This window comes from Triturus cristatus, chromosome 1_2, assembly GCF_964204655.1.
Source record: "Triturus cristatus chromosome 1_2, aTriCri1.1, whole genome shotgun sequence".
NCBI lineage: Eukaryota > Metazoa > Chordata > Amphibia > Caudata > Salamandridae > Triturus > Triturus cristatus.
In genome coordinates, this window is record NC_140580.1 from 334,488,252 (window position 1) to 334,504,810 (window position 16,559).

At 42.6% G+C, this 16,559-nt stretch overlaps 1 protein-coding gene across 5 annotated transcripts in view; it reads left to right on the plus strand.

Moving 5' to 3' along the window:
- EPHB2 (EPH receptor B2) overlaps window positions 1–16,559 on the plus strand; it is a 776,297-nt gene that overhangs the window by 591,291 nt on the left and 168,447 nt on the right. The gene's annotated exons all lie outside the window — the stretch shown is intronic.

Consider the following 16,559-nt stretch of genomic DNA (forward strand, 5'->3'; position numbering starts at 1 on the left):
GATCTTGGACAAATATTTTATTTCACCGAAACTCTTTTTTCTTCATTATCGTATATGAAAGCAATTTCAAATATGCGAGTTCGGAATACCATTTGTACAAAAAACATTTGTGCTTGATTTAATAGACTATGTGTAGCTCCATAGTTAATCTGGGCCATTAAAAAGGGTTTACATGACAATGCCTTGCCTCTTAATGCACTAATAGTTTTAAAAAACTTTACTTTTACTAAGTTCTTCTCAGTGCAATGAACGTGACGCATTAATGTCATTCACGTTATAGAAATATTTTTTTTCATTTTGAAGCGACTTTATCTTATTTTAGTTATGTGTTTTTTGTGTGATTTACAAAGTAAACGTTTTCAGGGCCCGGCTCTTGCACGGGCTCTAAGATCCGAGCCAGACTCTTGGTTAGGCTCTCCTTGCAAATGTATTGGCTCGCCCACCTCTAGTACGGAGAGCCAATGCCAAGCCTACCTGCGCCTCGCCACGAACGCAGGGTGGGGAGTAAAGGGTTCAATTTTAAAATGACCCCCTTAAAAAAAGAGTTTCTTGAACGCTGGCCAGGTTTGCTGATTTAAAAAATAAAAACCAGCCAAAAAAACGACGTTCAGCAACCAAGTTATTAGCTTTGTGGCTTTGAGAAAAACAGCAGTTCGAACAATGTAAACCGTACCCAGTCGAGCCCCGTTCTTTAAACTGGGAGCTGTGGGCTCAGACCTGTTCCTGTCTTGTGAAGGCTGAAGAGCGGGTCTGGTAAGACATTTTGCAGTGCAAATCCGCGACGAAACAATGCAAGGACCCAGGCTGGAGGCTGCTGACTAATAGCTTAAACGTCCACGCGCAGCTCGGAAATGAACCGGGCTGCTTCGAGGAAGGCAGGCCGGGAAACAATAAAATGTTATGGTAACGAACATGGGGGTAAAATGTGTGCCCTCGAGCGACGCGAGTTACAAGGTGCTGCCTGGTAAAGTGTTGCGTTGACTGGAGGGGCTTGGAGGGCTCCCTTCATCTCCCTCCGGATTCTCCCATGTTCAAAGGTGAGGTTTCAAGAGCAGGCCCTCCCTGAGCTTCTGAAATCAGACTTTGAATTCAAGCATATGCGACCCATGCCATGCCCTCCTCTGTCCAAGTCCTTTCTTTGACTGCCTCTCTCTCAAGCCCGTGCCACATTTTATATCCATATAACAGCTTTTCTTTCCCATGATGCACCTCTATCGAACTACACAGTCTTGAAGATATATACTGCTCACCATTGGCCGATCCAGGCCCGCCAACTGCACCTTGTGAGAGGGGGCGTGGCCTGTGGAATGGGTGGGGTAATAAGCTCAGTGTATATAATGGCTTGAGGAGGCAGTGGGCGGGATTTTGCCAGACGAATACAAGACTCTGCGATAAAACTTGCTGACACTTCCGCAAACCAAATTGACCGCAACCTGCGGCTTATCACAGCGCTGACCTTGTTATCCAACCTCAAATGTGACAAAGCATCACACATCAAGAAGACAACCTAAACAGCGACTAAAAAACTCAAAATGAATGTGGAGTAATGAGGCTATCGCCTCGGTATCCAAAAACTCACAACTGTCAGATGGAATCTGACAGGTGAAAACATGACACACGGACGGGCGGGATTTTGTACCAAATGACCTCCGACCACTTCCTAACCCTCCAGACTCCAAAACAAAAGCTTCTGCTTCTAATGTCCCGGGAGCAGAAACCCCCATGCATATCAGAAGCGCTGACCTCCAGATACGTAACCAGCAGAAAATCTCCCTGCCCAGAAGTTTCCAGCTCATGTTATCTCCCACTGTGTGATGTCGGCTCCTCACCGGGAGACTGCGTGAGCTGCGCCAATACAGTTTGGGACTATCTGTGTTGGGAGATCTGCGGGTCGCTGGTCCCGCCATATATGAAAGAATTAACAAGCATTTACAATGCAATGGTCTCGGCAATATTATAGGTAGAGCTATTGGTATTGCTCATTATTTTTTTATTATTTTTTTATCTCTAAATAAATGGCATTGTAATTTCTATTGGCATTAGCTTTTTTTTGCATATGTGATACCAGTCCTGGGGCTCCTTTCCAGATCATTATGTTCAGGTGTGTACATTAGACTGCATCGACTGAAGTGAACCAGGACTACAACTCCCAGCAGACATCGGGTTGGTAAAAGAAATTCATGGCATGCAGCACTGCGCCCGTAGCGGTATTCTCAAAGTGGGTGCTACAGAAAGTGTAGCTTGCCCCTGCAGGCATTTTTAAGAGTGTCCACGACAGCTTGTATTTTTAAAATACAAGTGGGATTATTTACAAGCCCCTTGCGCGTCACTTTTAAAGTGGGAATCAGTGACGTACCGGCGGCAGAAGGGGCTTGTGCATAAGCCCCAAGAATTGAAAGTGCACGGGCCATTGTGCATGTTTTGGACGGCGCATGCTGATGCGCACGTGTGGAGGCTTTGTGACTCATCCCACGTTTTGGGTTAACCTTACACACATACAATTGGAAGGCAAGTACTAAAAAGAACCTTGCAGCTGCTACAAAGACGCCCATTCACGTGCTTGTACTGAAACGCGTTTATTCTGTGCTGGGGTGCACTATTGCTTTTGAACACCCCTGCTAGGAGCCTGCCACTCTTGAGGCGCAGGTCGCATTCCACCACTTCCAGCAGTGGGATAGCTCAGTCGATAAAGAGCCTGCTGCGGCGCCATGGCAGCCGGGACCACCCCCTACGTACACGAGCTACAAGCAGGTCACAGTGAGCGCCTTATATATACACTAGGGCCCTGACTTTGAATGCCACACAAGTGCCTCTCCAATTTAGGTAGTGCCCATTAGAAAAGACGGGCTGTCTAGGAAAATATTTTACGATAAGGTGTAAACTCAAAGTACAGTTAGGGCTGGGGAAAGGTCACTCACGAGTTGGGCAAGAGCCGTCCGAAATGAACTTTTAATGTGTGATTGACTTCGACCCAACACCACCAGCCAGCCCACTCTGGTGCACCCGTTTCACACCGCCAGTCCGCACTGCCAGGAGTCCTCCTTACCCGGTAGAGGCCGCTGAAGGGCACGTCGATGGGCAGCGAGAAGAGGTTGCGGATCATCTCCTCGAAGGCGTGCACCAGCTGCTGCTCGGTCTCGGGGTCGGTCTGGTGCGGCTCGAAGCCCAGCAAGATCCTCATGGCGATGCGGAACATGAGGCGCTTCACCTCGGGGTAGACAAGTACGCAGGCCCCGCCGGACAGCCACTGCGCCAGGGAGCCGCGCACCTCCTCCTCGATCACCGGGATGTAGTGCTGGAGCACGTCCCGAGAGAGGACGCCATGGACACCGCCGCCTTTCTCCGAGGCGAAGCAGAAATGCCTCGGAGAAACGCAGCGGCGGTTTCAGATTCGGGGGCGTGTTTCTTTTTCTCTCCTCTTGCCATTGGCTGGAGGAGAGAAAAACACGCCTAAAAAAGGGAAGGGCGTGGCTAAAAAGTGGAAAGAAGAGCAAGGAACACGCCCCCGAATCTGAAAAAGACGGAGCCTATTTGAAGGGACGGCTCTCTCCTCCAATGGCTGGCCTCCGTTTAGGAAGCCAGCCAATGGAGGAGAGGCAAAAAGAGAGGTGGGCTAAATAGCCACTCTAAGAAACATTAAATCTCCAGACTTCCGATTCTGCCTTCGGCAGACCGGATGGTCCCTCAACCTAAAAATGAACCCTTAGGGAAGAAGTGATGGTCCCACAGAATATTTTTCAAACTATCTCCCCGCATATAATGGTCAATATGTTTGGAGCCAGATTTTCTTGTAAATCCAGGAAAGTAATTTTTTTTTCAGTTCATACATGGCTAAAAAACACAAAAACAAAATAAAACAGCAAGTGTAGGGGGCCAGGGTTTTTCTCAGGTTCCCATCGACCGTGGTGCTGAACGCCAGGGTTGCTGAATATCCATCCACACTGTAGGTTTTACGGCAAGACTGTCCTACACGCTAAAATCCTCCAGACATCAATGTGAGAGTGTACAATTATCAGTTAAATGCATCTAGAAACGTTAATACAGCTTAAAAAATAAATGGATACACGACAACAACATAAGCAAAAAATCTGTATAAGTGAGCCAGAAATATAAAAAATATAAATCAAAAGATCCCTAAATTATGGATGAAGCTATGGACAATAAATTGAATTTACTTTAAGTTGCCCATGAAGCTGTTCATGAATCCACCACTTTATTATGTAGATGGCCACACACTACTACCAGGCATCTCACAAGAAATCTTGGTATTCGTAGAGTTAATTTTAACACAGATGTTGGACTAGTACCATAGATTTACCCCTCTAACCAATATATGACCTTGTAAAGACTTTATAAAGATAATATATATCATCAAGGGACATGACGTTGATGAAAAGACATCTCCTTCCAAGACCCAATTACTGCTTTATGTTGCATTTCTTTTCACTGAGAATGATTTGACAAATTTCTATCCATTCCGCAATATTTTTAAATTAATCCTCCATTGTTACCATTCGCTCTGGAGCATATTCCCTACAACAGACCTTCATTTTAACTACAACCGGCATACTGTACCACTTTTGAATAAATTGATAGGGACTGAGACCAGATTCCTAAAGCACTACTCTCATCGCTTCTTTTGCCTTAGAAAGGACTTTATCACCAAGCTGTTTGCATCTTCTGACTATTTCACAAAAAGAAACCAGAGTGAGGAATCAGCAAAGGCCTTGAACAACCTTAGAGACTCCCTTTTCCAGGGATCCAATTCTTCTTTTTTTTTAGGTGTGAGTGCACTGTTACAACAATGAAATCCAAGAACCCCTGCCCAGATTTTTTAATTTCGAGGCAGGTGCACCTTCTATGCAGGCAACTACCTTTTCCCAAATTAGCTGTCAATATTCTTTGAGCTGTTTGAGGTATCTTTTGTTGCGCTGTGATTTATTTGGGTAAATATTATGACTCTGGATCGTGAATGACATTTGTAGTCATTCACCCGATGTGCTCCTCTTCTGAATGGGGTCTCCTCTTCAGGCCTTTACACTGAGCGGAACAAAGATTAGAGGCACAGGTCCTGTGTTTCATCATTCAGTGGGCTGCAAGACTTGGTGACTCAAGGTTAGTCACATGCAGATAATCTCTTTAGATACCGCTTCCTGTAACTTGTATTCTGCAGAACAGCACTCAGTTGTGCAAGCAGGTTAACAACATAGCAGTTGGCAGGGTTTATTCTATAACATGAGCCTATGATGACTGTGTGGAAACCATCTTTTCGAATTGATACCAATGGTCTAAATCTCCAGGCCCTCACAAAGTTGACATAAAATCATCAGACAAATGCTTGTACTTTTCCATTGGTCAGAAAGAATGATGCTCTTGCAATGCAAGGCTTGCTCAAGAACTACATTCGACAGCACAGGATGCTAGCTTAGCCACAAGAGTACTTAGGGCACGTGGGTAGCAACAGTACATCTTAAAACCAGAAAAGGTATCACACAGCCTAGGTCTCTCCTGATTGGATGAACATTCAATGCTTAATTTGTATTGCATGCATTATGATGCTCCGTCCTTTGTGGTTTGTATCAATAAAAGCTGTCAGAAATGTCCCCTCTTCGGACATGCTGATTGTCTCCGTGCTGCATGTATTTGCATTATCTGGTTGACATATAATGCATTTTATTTATCGTATGTGCTGATAGAAAGTTGGTATTATTTGTTTATTATTTGTTTTAGGCTTTTACACCTGAAACTTTTCTTGTTACATTTTTTATAATAAAATGTTATTCGTTATAAGTTGGTAACAACACATGACAAACGTACGTTACGTGACTTCTACATACAATACCGCCAGTGTGATAGAGTGATAACAAAAGCTGTCTCATCAACCACTGAGAAATTCGTTTCTAAGTCCGGAGTAGGTCCACCATCATCGTCTTCATATCTTGGCATAGTTGCGTGGGCAACCCCATGCCAGGTAAAGGGATAATTTTTCTCGTTATTTTTGGGACTTTTCCCCCATTAGAATGATATTTCTGCCAATTCTCAATTTGTAAAAGTGTAAGAATATTCTTGCTCAACTCGAATAGAATATTATATTTTTTGTGCAAGCAAATCCTCAATCTGCATAAGAACTTTTCTTCCATTATCTAAATTGATTATCCCAGTGGTACTCTATTTAACCATGACTCTGCTCCATAGTCTTTTTTTTATGTAATCTATGTCGGTTCCAGTGTCGCGTAACTGAACACAGGTCCCAGATCTAAGCAGGCTCATAAAGTGCAGTCCACGCATGACTTTTTTCGAGGTAAGGCTGGGCTCCTAAGGTTGTGGAAACTCCTTATGAAAGGGTCACTCCTCTAAGATGGAGGCTGTTGGCCAAAGAGAAAACAGGGACGCCAGGCATCTCCGTCGATCTTTGTTTACTACTGCGCAGTTGTGCGCTGGTGAGGATACGGGTTGGGCCATTCGGGCGCCAGGGAGCTATTTTGTCTTGGTTGTTTCTCAGTAAAGCACATTTGAACTGCTGGAGCAGGCGCATGTTCCTAAAGGCTTAGAATACTGCATGTGGACGCTGTTTGGCTTTGGATAACCCAAGACAAGTGTGTAATCCCAGGGAAGGGAGTGGAGTCAGTAAGATTAGATCTGGGCCTTAGCGGTGCTGTGCCCCATGGAGAGCATTAGGAGGAGCAAGCAGCTGAGAGGCAGGTCCAGCATTCCAGACAAAGTAAAATTAATAGAATTTAATTGGCTCGATTTCAGATCTAGATACAGCTAATCTGGGAGAAATGTGGAACAAATTGGCACCCGCAGGCCGGTGAAGCAAAACTGGATCCTCCTTGAACACACCATATTTCTTCAAGCTTATTGTCTTGAAAATTCAGGACTTTATTAAAGAACTTTACTACAAAAAAGGAGCTGTTTTTCTACAGTGGTTATTAATGTGCGAAAGCTTTCCTTATTTTAAACAGTATTTGGCAAACTGGTTGTTTGTGCCCCCAGAGACCGCTAGAAATTAAAGTGATACTTAAATTCAAGTTATCCAGTGTTCTGATATTCTGTACCCCTTGCACATGGGCTATCTGCCTTTAACCCCCTTTAGTTTAAGTGTTAGTTCACGTTTTGACACAACTGCTTATCTTTGCTTTGTGGTGAGATTCAAAAAAAGTTGCACATCCTTCCTTCCAAATTACACAGCAAGCAACCAAAATTGATAAACTCTTTTTTGTTTGGTGCATTCAAGGGGAAGCTAAGTTGATATCTATTTACCGCATTTCTTTCATCAATGAGAATAGTTTATATTAACAATATCAATGTCATTATAATAAATTTCTACCTGAAAGAAATTTCAAATCTATATAAAAAAATCAAATGTTTAATAATAGTTTTACCTAAGTGAATGGTATTCATTTAGAAACTTCCGAAGACTTAAAAGGTCATTAGGCCCACTGTTGTTGGCACCTGAGAAACATTGGTAATTTACCGACAGCGTAGGGCAATAGCGAGCAGAGGACATTGTTCTAATATTGAGCCTTTCCGTGTCTGGCTCTTTCCCTATTTTACTCCTTTTTTAGTTGCACAAACTTTGCAGAACAACCCCAACTCTTTTCAGCCCCACATTTGATCTTTTAGCAACGAGGGTCTGAGTCACTCAAGAGTTTGACTCAAGCGACAACCAGGCTCAAAAATGTCACTTGGGTCCAGAAACTCCTTACCACCCCTCAGCGGGATGAGGGGTAGGAACGTTTAGTGCTTGATCAAGGATGTCTGATCTAAACCTCATGCTTCCAATATTTTTATACGACAAATATTCTCACTGAATGTACCATCAGGTCTCAATAAGAAACCCATTATCTCTAATACAGTTTTCAGCTGCTAGCTGTGCCATATGATGATTATAGATATTTAGTTCCATAATACAAAATTTTACTACCATTACAAATCTTATTACTTGCACATTGCCTCCATTTCGTGGTATTCAGAAAAGTATTACTTTTTAATAGACACATCATCTACTGCAGTGAAAAAGGCGCAGTGACTCAGCTCTGCCTGTCATTGAAAAATGTAACTTACTTTGTTTCATTCAAATGTTCTATTTTTTTCAGCTATTCTTATTGGCCAGCATTTCCTCCAATCAGATTTTGCAAACTAGATTTAACCTATTCTGTGACATATGGGGCTTGCACCGAAAGATAATGAATATTGTTGTGTATTGCACTTGAGAGTGACTTGAGAGGGGTCTCTAGAAGGAGCGGGATCTATGGAACTCTGTGGATTTAACTTTCGGGCAAAATATTTTACTAATCCAATTTGTGAACATAAAGAAGAGTCATAGCCATTTGTGATGCATTACAGCAGTACATTAGAAGTCTCTATCTGAAAGACTTCTTGGTTCGCACCATTGAAAAATACAAACAATTAGATAAATACTACAACATTAAAGCCTCCAGAAATGACTACTTACAATTTTTTTTTTTTTATAAATAAAATATAACATTGTATGCCTTAAATTGGAAATTATAAAGGCTACAGCATGATTTAGTCTTGGAGACAGACAGGTCATAAACACTTCATAGCAAGCATTTCTTTCTGTAAAATAAATAAGCAGATGTGAAAATGTTCAGATGAATATTGTTTGGCTACTGCAAATGTACAGAAAATTCTCAACCAGGTACTTTTTATGTATACTCAAAAATGCACAGCTCTGTCTTACTAATGTGTAAACATTCAAAGCCAAGCCAGTATGTATGTTTGTTAACTGCATACTGGGCTAAATTTATTAAGAGTTTAGCAGATATCCATAATGTGAAGTTATGCTTGTATAGTACCCTAGGGGGGTTTAACCTGTGAAACCCCTGGTTACACATTCATTTCTGCAACAGTTACAGCCATCCACTCAGATTGCACAGCATAGCAAGAGATATTTCAGGCAGTCACCCCACAATTCAGCATTGAAGAAAACCAAGCCAGGGCTTGTAGCCTGCATTTTAGGCCACCTGAACATGTCATTACATGTAGGCTTGGTTTTAATGTATACTCTTTCTTTGAATGGTCACTGCGTCATAACACCACCAGAGAGTGACCTGGTGGGAGTAGCAGTGGCGGCCGAAGACTGAGTGGTCAGGCCTCAGTGTTTGATGCCAGCACACTGGGTTGCCACCAGGCCGGTATTTTAATGTCCTGGCCTGTACAAAAATGAACAAAATCACCTAAAGCGGGTATTGTTAGCCCCTATTTGTACATTTTTCAACCAGGTAATAATAAACAGAAATCACTTTTCAATGTGCTCTTAGAGCTCTAATAACTAAAGAAAGACGTGTGTGAGCTCCGGCTGTCTGGCAGGTACTTTAAGCGCCGGGACACTCTTTTTGAGTAGCCGAGTGCTCTATAAATCCCCTTTAACATAACATAACATAACATAAAGTAAACAAATAAAGTAAAGTAATGCTACAAATGAATAGATGCGATTCTGTTTAAAGTCCTAATTAGTATTAAGTATTCAGTCCAGACCTTTGAAGCCTTTTTAAACAGCCAAAAAACCTATTTTATAAGAGGGTCAAAAAAGGGACTTAGTTTAAGGACTAAAACACCTCCAATCCCAGCTGAACACTACAAATAACCATCAGGAGGTGCACAGTCCATTTAAAGAAGAATAGCTAACCAATAGTTACTGTGGAGAAATGCATGAAATCCTACAGGTAATTGAGACACCACCTCGCAGGAGGTAAGAGTCCATCAGCCCACCCTTGTTGGCGGAGCATCGTCATTTGGAACTCTAAGGAATCACTGTCTGAGCCCAGGGTCGCGGGTCCCCAAAGACTCTGCTTGGTGCGCAGGCCAGTGATACCCAGAAAGAAAACAAACTCCTGCCAGGGTGTGTACCCAAGACTCGAGGACTCAGGTGATGTGCAGTGCTTATATGTGATGTGAAATTAAAAATGAATACTTGGTCAAAAAATGTGTTTAATGAGGATTAACCAAGTTTCATATCTAAAAGAACCTATAGTCTTATTAAAATTCTACAGACTAATTCTTGGTTCAATTATGGTGTGGTCGACATGTTTCAGCCGGAGTGGTCAATTGACCCGGCTTTTTTCAGGACCGAAAAACACAACTAAAATGCTACTGCTAAACTAATGATGAGTGAAAAATCAAAAACCCATGCAAGCCAAATGTGAGTGTTGGGTAAGACAGTGGCGAGTGCCACCCTACCAGACAAACAGTCTCGTGCTTGAGCGTAAGAACAATGTCTTCATTCCTAGAGAAAATCCAAAAATAAATCATTGGAAGTAGACATCATGCACAACAGAACAGCACTACTAGTCGCTATTCAGCAGAGCTATTTCAGCACTGCCCTTATTTCAAAAAAACTCAAAACGATGTTTGCAAATACAACAGTGTGTAAATCATAATAAAAATAATAATAAAAAACTCACCCAGCTTTTTGTGGGAGAACTGCCTCACCTCACCCGGCTGACTGCTCGGAGAAGGAGGCACCGCTCTGTTTAAACGTGGAGAAAAAAGCCAGACAGATTGCATATTGATACCTATCTGCTCAGGACTCAACACATATCCCTTTAAACATTTCATAAAACCTTCATTAATAAAAAGTCAAAGACCTCAAGATTACCCAAGTGTGTTATTTGTTAGTTGATGAAATCTATTTACAAGATCCTGTCCTCATCTGGTGTGACCAGACCACAAGCACAGCTACAATTCATTGTTGCCTATGTGGTTTGGAAAGGTGTTATTCATTGTACTCTAAATGGGTCAATGGCCCATTGAAACATGGCTATGGCCAGACTTAAAAAAGACCAACTAGCAGGGGAGTAGTTTCTTACTCTACATAGTCACAGAATTTCCCAACATTTAGGACGTAAGGAACCACTTAGTCATAATAAAATTCAAGACTTTCGAGGAGATAAACCTCTGACAAAAACCCTCCACCCTTACCTGTCCGTCGATACCTCAGACTGGCCCACGAGCTGTCTGGGAGGTATTGGCAGGAAGGGGAGGGTTCTTTTTATAGAGGTCGCGATTGACGTGATTGTTTTCAATCAAATTCAGGTGTGGATGTTGGCTAAGATACACCCCGTGAATGTATGGACGAAAAGCGCATGCGCATAACTGAGATGCATGTCGCCACAGACGAGCAGCAGTCCAAGACCTAGTGCGCAAGCGTCAATAATGAACACTTTAAGACAGCGCAGTGTGAAGAAAGCATGTCTTGCTTCCGGCGCTGTGATTAAAAAGGTGAAGATGTAAAGACCTTGACCAATCCCTATTACGGGTGGCCATATGGTGAAAGCAGAGACATATGACATACACAGCCAAGGACACAAAATGTATCGCGCCGAGGGTGGACACTTCGTCACACCTAATGCGCAGGCGCCAGTTGTCAGTTTCACCTAACTACGCATGCGTAGTGCAGAACGGGGATTATTTACATCCGGCATTTCAATAAGTGGAGTAAAGATGTAGAAACCTCAATCCTTACTACGGGGCGCCATTTCGGGAAATGACATCAGTCATTAAGCACTTGAACTGCAAATAAGGGAGATATTTCTCCAATTGTTATTGTTACGAGTGTCCATCCAGGGGTATCTCAGACTCCTCCTAAAAATGGCAAAGATATGTGGAGTATCACAACTGGAAACAGCCCATGAAGTTGCAATCCCTTACTATAAAAGTGTATTTAGAAGGGGGTAAATATAAATATGTGTGCCTCATTGGAACAATCACACCAATGTAAATAGTGGCGGGCAGTGCCTGCTTACGGGACTTGTGAGAAGCATATCATTTTGTCCCCTCTAATTCATGTTGTGTTACAACAAAGAGGGGGTAAAAAAGGATAAACCAATAATGACTAGCGTTAGCAGGACCCGTTCCCAGATTAAGTGACAATAGATAGCTCATTGTTGTATTTTCATTATGAGACTTCCTATCGGAACAAACAGGTCTTTCAGAGATTATCCGTGTACAAAAAATGGCCAAATACAGAGACAGGTCAGCAGAGAGCCATGTATTCCAGCACAAAGGTGGGTGCTGTATCTAAACACCTTTGGCTCTGTATAAAGGTGTCTTTTAAGAAAAGTGTAACAACTATACCCAAGAGATGCCATGTAAGATTGAATATCTAGTCACTCGATGAGAAGAACAGATCTCGTGCTACTCAGAAACAACAGGAGTGAATCAGCTCTCGGATTTTATTCAGATTTGACCGATCTCCAAAAAGAATGAGTAAGTTGATTAATTGACTTAAGCATAAACAGAAGCCCACGGTATGCTGTCATTTAATCCTTTTGTGTCTGTCTTCAACTTAAAAATCCATCTTTGTTCTTTAGAAAATAAGAACTTGGAAATGTCCGTTATGTGCTGAGGGATAAAAGGACGTTCCAGTACGAGCCACCTCACTTAAAGTGTTCATTATTGACGCTTGCGCACTAGGTCTTGGACTGCTGCTCGTCTGTGGCGACATGCATCTCAGTTATGCGCATGCGCTTTTCGTCCATACATTCACGGGGTGTATCTTAGCCAACATCCACACCTGAATTTGATTGAAAACAATCACGTCAATCGCGACCTCTATAAAAAGAACCCTCCCCTTCCTGCCAATACCTCCCAGACAGCTCGTGGGCCAGTCTGAGGTATCGACGGACAGGTAAGGGTGGAGGGTTTTTGTCAGAGGTTTATCTCCTCGAAAGTCTTGAATTTTATTATGACTAAGTGGTTCCTTACGTCCTAAATGTTGGGAAATTCTGTGACTATGTAGAGTAAGAAACTACTCCCCTGCTAGTTGGTCTTTTTTAAGTCTGGCCATAGCCATGTTTCAATGGGCCATTGACCCATTTAGAGTACAATGAATAACACCTTTCCAAACCACATAGGCAACAATGAATTGTAGCTGTGCTTGTGGTCTGGTCACACCAGATGAGGACAGGATCTTGTAAATAGATTTCATCAACTAACAAATAACACACTTGGGTAATCTTGAGGTCTTTGACTTTTTATTAATGAAGGTTTTATGAAATGTTTAAAGGGATATGTGTTGAGTCCTGAGCAGATAGGTATCAATATGCAATCTGTCTGGCTTTTTTCTCCACGTTTAAACAGAGCGGTGCCTCCTTCTCCGAGCAGTCAGCCGGGTGAGGTGAGGCAGTTCTCCCACAAAAAGCTGGGTGAGTTTTTTATTATTATTTTTATTATGATTTACACACTGTTGTATTTGCAAACATAGTTTTGAGTTTTTTTGAAATAAGGGCAGTGCTGAAATAGCTCTGCTGAATAGCGACTAGTAGTGCTGTTCTGTTGTGCATGATGTCTACTTCCAATGATTTATTTTTGGATTTTCTCTAGGAATGAAGACATTGTTCTTACGCTCAAGCACGAGACTGTTTGTCTGGTAGGGTGGCACTCGCCACTGTCTTACCCAACACTCACATTTGGCTTGCATGGGTTTTTGATTTTTCACTCATCATTAGTTTAGCAGTAGCATTTTAGTTGTGTTTTTCGGTCCTGAAAAAAGCCGGGTCAATTGACCACTCCGGCTGAAACATGTCGACCACACCATAATTGAACCAAGAATTAGTCTGTAGAATTTTAATAAGACTATAGGTTCTTTTAGATATGAAACTTGGTTAATCCTCATTAAACACATTTTTTGACCAAGTATTCATTTTTAATTTCACATCACATATAAGCACTGCACATCACCTGAGTCCTCGAGTCTTGGGTACACACCCTGGCAGGAGTTTGTTTTCTTTCTGGGTATCACTGGCCTGCGCACCAAGCAGAGTCTTTGGGGACCCGCGACCCTGGGCTCAGACAGTGATTCCTTAGAGTTCCAAATGACGATGCTCCGCCAACAAGGGTGGGCTGATGGACTCTTACCTCCTGCGAGGTGGTGTCTCAATTACCTGTAGGATTTCATGCATTTCTCCACAGTAACTATTGGTTAGCTATTCTTCTTTAAATGGACTGTGCACCTCCTGATGGTTATTTGTAGTTTCCTTTTTAAACAGCATCAAATGGTCCACATTTTCCTCTTGGAAAGGTGGCAATCCTGCCAGCACAGGACTTGAGAACAAAAACTTTAGATACAAGTCTCCTCCAGTTTCTTGGATGCAGAAAAGAGCATGTTTATTGACTCCAAAGTGTGAATTTCCGGTCCCCGGTCCATTAAAAGTATTGGAGCCATTGTTACAAATACTAATGTTGTGCTATTGAAAGGTTTGCGTTTAATGGGACGGTCACATCAGATTTATTTTCTTCAAAGTGCTGGTACTTTCTCATATGAGGTATCACCAGTGCCTTCATTTGTAAAAGGATAAGTGCCAGGGCTCAAAGTTTTTGTCAGAAGCCTGCTGCCGACACTGCTTAATGTTGGGAATGCTGAATATCAAACCTGTCATAGTCTTGATTCCACTCCTCGCTTCTTCATTCAACATCCCCACACTTCCTGCCCCTTCATCTGGCTATTGCAGGTGATTTCTTATCCCTATTTCCTCCCTTTCTCACTGTTCCATCTTTCTTTTCCTTTCTCTGCCCTTTTTTGTGCTTTCTCGGTCTTGCCCTGGCTCAAAGTCTGATGATGAAAAATAAGTCCTAGTCCCAAAAATGAGTGATGGTGCACCCCACCAGCAACCACTGGCTCAAATAAAGTACTGGGTATCACCGCCATACTTAGAAGTGCAAGTGTCCCATTAAAGTATTATTATCATACTAATAACTGTAGCGCCTTGACGCCCCTGGGCTAAGTTTGCACTTTAGAAATCAAATATTAATTCATTCATTCATTCATCCATCTATTCAATAAGTATGATAAGTAATCTTGCTCTGTGGCATGCTGTATTGGAGTATGGAATAGAAGCCCCGCCCACTCTCCGCCCGTATTTGTTATTGGCTTGTGTCATTGCCCTTTATAAATGCTGGCTTCCGTTTCGTTAATAGGCTTGTTAGTTCCTCCTTAGTACCGCCTTGTCTTGATCTGTACCCTCCCAGGAGGACTGGCCCTTTCACTTCAGTTGTTACAAGGTACGTCTTTTTTAGTGTGTAAGCGCTATTTTCTTTAATGAGTTTCTCCTACTGCAGGCACGACATGCTTTCTTGCAACATTCAGCGCGCCATGTGTGCTTTCACATTTTCCAAGCAGCCCAGAACTATGACGGCCGCTTCTTTGTATAGGTTTCGCATTTACAAGAGTTTGAACTATTGGCATTGTAAATGACAATGCCTTTTATTTTTGTGTTAATTAGCAAAACAGATCAATAAAAGGCATTTTCATTTACAATACCAATAGCTTAAACTCTCGTAAATGCGAGACCTATTGCATTGCAAATGCTTGTTAAAGTGTTGGCACCATACTAAGTAGTGCTGCTGCTGCCGCCTCGTTGAGTGCATAGGCCTCGTACCTTAAAGTGCTTATACTGTTCCCTGTAAAGTCAAGAAACCGTTCTTTGAAATGCGAACGATGTCCCATATAATCAGGCCCAATGGAATTATGTGATTCTGCAGCAGCAGCAGTTTTTTATGCACATGGATTTGCCACACTTGCCACATTATCCTCATCTTCAGTCTAATTTGCAGATGTTATCAAAAAAATGTTTTGTCTTTAGCTCAAACAGATCAAAAGTTACTAAAAAAGCTGCCACACGTGTGAAAGCACCGTGTTAGGTTTTTCTATTGGAGAGTGAAATGTCACATTTCGTTTCCTGATTGCTGAATTTAGGTGTTAACGAGATGCAACCTCTGCGCAGATAGAGTTATAAATGCAAACACGATTAAATAATGAAGTGATAGTGCAACAAAATGTACCGCATTGTGCAGCATAATTTGACTTTTCTTGCCGCTTAATGCCTCATAATTTGATCCTCTCCCTGCTGCATAATTCCAGTGGCCCTGTTTATAATGTATTGCCTTCGTACTGAGAAGAGCTGTTCCGTTTCCATTCAGAGGAGTGGTGCCAAAATGACCAAGCATTGGCAAAGACAATACGTTTTGCCATATCGACCTGTTGGCATCGCCATTGCTTTTTAGGTCTCGCCTGACCCAGCGCATGCGCTGGTCTGGCGAGACTTATTGAGAGGGCTTTAAAAAGTGCTACCAGGCCAGCCTAGAGCTACAGTGCATGTTTTACCGCGATTACTTTCACTTTCGCGGCCGCACGGCCGCTTTGATGTTTGATTGCGATCACTTTCGCGGCCGCAGGGCCGCTTGGCATAGCCAATAGGTCTCGCTTTTGGGACCTTATAAGTATTTAGCTATGCAACAGTGGCATGGCTAAACACTTATAAGGTCCCAAAGGCGAGACCTATTGGCTATGCCAATGCTTGTTACTAATTTTATACAGTACCAGTAAAAGTAGCAAAGAAAAAAGATGTGATGACACAACGGGGGCACGAGGAGTATGCGTCGTGTGGTGGCGTCATTCACTTACTTGGAATGCTCCCTTTGAGGCAGTGTGAGTAAGCTGTTGTCGGATCCCACCATTACAGAAGAACCCCTGTGCCCAGCTAATAACAGAGCGGGCGCCATGGTGCACACTGAGCCCCTGTGAGGCTGAGACA